Source organism: Akebia trifoliata, chromosome 3, assembly GCF_017979445.1.
Source record: "Akebia trifoliata isolate Shusen 1 chromosome 3, ASM1797944v1, whole genome shotgun sequence".
NCBI lineage: Eukaryota > Viridiplantae > Streptophyta > Magnoliopsida > Ranunculales > Lardizabalaceae > Akebia > Akebia trifoliata.
This window is the reverse complement of record NC_141377.1, coordinates 17,229,276-17,232,745: the sequence shown is the minus strand read 5'-3', so window position 1 is coordinate 17,232,745 and position 3,470 is coordinate 17,229,276. Positions and strand designations below refer to the sequence as shown.

The 3,470-nt window shown below is 36.1% G+C and overlaps 1 pseudogene; it reads left to right on the top strand.

The window, feature by feature from the left end:
* Positions 1-1,586: 1,586 nt before the first annotated feature.
* LOC147406075 (protein CHAPERONE-LIKE PROTEIN OF POR1, chloroplastic pseudogene) lies at positions 1,587-2,122 on the top strand (annotated as a pseudogene).
* Positions 2,123-3,470: the final 1,348 nt, after the last annotated feature.

Below are 3,470 nucleotides of genomic sequence, written 5' to 3'. Positions count from 1 at the left end.
TAAATCCTAATTTTGAAGCCCCAACTCCTTACCTAACATCCATATCCCAACTTTAACTCAAAAAATACCTAGAAATCCTTCCAAAACACTCCAGAAATCCATAAAAAAATTAGAAAAATTCAGAAGAAGATACTTTGTTTTGGAGATCCGAAACGAATCTGGTGACAGAACGAAACAAGGAGTGCTGTATGAAGAACTATTCTACCAAATCTGAGGCAACAAGACTGTTGTCTTCGTAAAGGTAAAAATTTAACTTTTTTTTTATTGATTAGGTCTTTTTAGCAATGTAGTTCTATTTTGGAATAAGTAGAGACCAGCGTTTGTCGGGCGGGATTGGTGCCTAACACATTCCAACCCCGTAATATGATCCTCGAACTCAGTTTTTTTTTAGTAGATTAGTTATTTTTATCCGTTTAGAGTCGATATTCGATTCGTAGACCGCAATAACTAGGTGGCGACTCCCATACCTCAAAGGTCAAAAGTGGATCCGGGCACCCCGTCGATCGAGGGCGCTTTCAGTGGCTACTCCACTAGGGATTATTGAGGATCAGACTTGAAAAGCCCCAAGTGTGGGATGCATTGCCAGTAGGACCTTTTTTATTTTATTTATTTATTATTTTTATTTTTTATCATTCTTTTTGGCTTAATTATGGATCATTTGTTTGGATTCCGAAAACTTTGTTTTGGCACATTTTCATGGTTCAATCTAGGATAATTAGGAATGACCCTAAATAATGCAGGATGTCAAGAGGATAATAGTGTGAAAAAATGGTTGTTGAACCGTTCTCATTATTTGGTTTATTTTATATTTTTGGACTGTATTATCTTTTCTTGGCATTATTTGGATTGAGTTTGGGTATGTCATTTTGGAGTATCACTTTTTATGATTCAATCTAGGGTCATTTTGGGATGACCCTAAATAATGAAAGATTCAAATTGACTTAAATTGAGGATGGAATGATGGTGGTTGGAATGTGAGTTATGAATTTAAAAAAAAAAAAAAAAAATTTGGATGAAAATATTTAGCATGTTACTATGCATATGTGGCGAGTAATGAAGATAAATTATTTCTAGGTGATGTTCTAAGAAACAAGAAAAATTGCTTTTTTTAATGTTGTTTGTGATGAGGAAAAGATTCCAAGAAAAAAAAATCAAAAAAATATTTTTTTTCGTGTGGTGTGCCGATAGTAGAAAACGTTTCTTACTATCTTTATCTTCTTCTCCAATAGGAAAAAATGAAAAACAACAAATAAAGAAAAAAAATGCCTCACTTTCTGTTCTATCTCTCTCTCTCTCTCTTTCCTCTACCCCTCCAACCATCTTCATCTTCATCTTCCCGACCAAGCCTTCATTAATGTCTAAATCGAACCTATGCTCACCCACTTTGATAACCGCCAGAATAACCTTCTTCAATCAAACCAAATCGCAACCTTCCACTCTATCCAAATCGAACCTCTACAAATCAAATTCCCATTCAACTCTCTCTTCTCCGATTGTGCAATTGTGAACCTTGATTTCAACTCTGTGGAGTCAAAGAAAGAGACAAAGTTAGGGTTTTTTTGTGTAGAGCTTCTGAAACTGAAACAATGGTTGCCCTTTTGCTCTCAAACTCTAACTTCTCTTTACCTTACCTTAGGAGACAACTAAATTTGAAGAAATCCAGGAACTATGGTGCTGTTATTAGAACTCTTAGATGTGCAATGGATACATCGTTCGGAGGTAATTTAGGAAACCTTCCTAAATTTCCCCGGATGAACATATGGGATCCTTATAAGCACCTGGGTATAACCGGTGATGCCTCAGAAGAAAAAATCTGGAGTTCACGCAATTTTCTCTTGCAACAATATGCGGGACATGAAAGAAGTGAAGAATCTATAGAAGCTGCTTTTGAGAAATTACTAATGACCAGCTTCAAAGAAAGGAAGAAAACAAAGTTCAACTTGAAAAGCAGGTTAAAAAAGAGAGTGGAGGAATCCCCATCTTGGGTGAAAAGCTTACTTGGCTTCGTAGAAGTTCCTACAACTGTAGTGATTTTTAGAAGAATGTTTCTATTTGCTTTCATGGCAGTCTGGAGTATAATGAATTCTGCCGTGGAGAGGAGGCCCAGGCATTGGATGATTGAGGTATATTGGACCCACAATCTCCAATAGACCAAGTCTAAGAGGACACAATGATGCTGCCAAACGTATGCACGTGTGCTAGCAACAACTAGTGAGTTGTTTCAAATGAAGAGAAAAAAAAAGGGAAAAAGAAATGCATTCTTTTAATGTGTGCTGGCAGCATATAAAAACATAAAAAAAAAAAACATGTTGTTGTGAGTGTTGTGGGTTGGCAACAATAAAAAAAATCATAATAGGATGATGTCACACACATTTTGAGTTGTGAGTGTTGTAGTGGCAGCAACACATTTTTTAATAAAAAAAAATTTCTTCACTAGTTAGTAAGATTTCAAATATTGCTAAAGGTCATTGATTTCGCCACGTGATATCTAATAGCATGATCCAATGTCACATGTTTGTGGCAGACAAATTCTTGAGAATTTTTAAAATAAAATTTTCGAGAAAAAATTTTAAAATTAATTTTCATTTTAAACTTTGATTTTAAATTTGAAATTTCATAATCATCCATTTTCAAAATCTTGGATTTAAGTGAAAAAAAAACAAAATTTTCAATCCAAACTTTTTCCATCAAATCTAAAAAAGTTTTGGAATTGGATTATTGATGAGGTGATCACATTGGCGAGTTGACCCTTAGTAAAATTTGAAATTCTATTGTGCTAGTTGGGAAAGCTTCGTTTTCATCCTAGGTTTGTTGGGTGACAAACTTCATAAAATAAGGGAATTTTATATAAAAATTTCGACAAATGGGTTGGCCCGATAAAAAAAAATGTCAAATCAACTCAATGAACTCAGAAAACCCATGCTTTGACATATCATGTGCTAACTTGGGCGGATGGCCCCTTTTGATGCCTTGTTTGATTCGATCACGTGGTTGAATTTTTGATAGTTGATCCTTATAAGTGTTTTGAGGCATATTATGATAAGTGATAGCAGGTTTGATAATATCTTCTTATCTTGATTTTGATTATGCATTGGTGGATATCTTTTGTGGCCCATGGGCCCATTTATCTGAAAAAGGCCCCGAGCACACCCTACCCTGTTTTGCACACACCACTTGCACGTTTATTATTTTGCACGCTTGCACGTCCCATATAGCCAACATGGTACTAGTGCGTGGCCCGGTCTCTTCCGAGATGCGACGTCATTCATGAAAATCACAACTCCAGTCACGTACCTTAGGGTATATAAAACTGAGGCATTAATACTGTCTGATCAGGTGACTCTGAAAGGTATATCAATGCGTCCAGGCTGGAACGACCTGAGCCTTTGACCTATTGTAAGCCACATAGTCACATGTCCCATTTGCCAACGTAGTACTAGTACGTGGTCGGTCCCCTCATGGCATGCCAA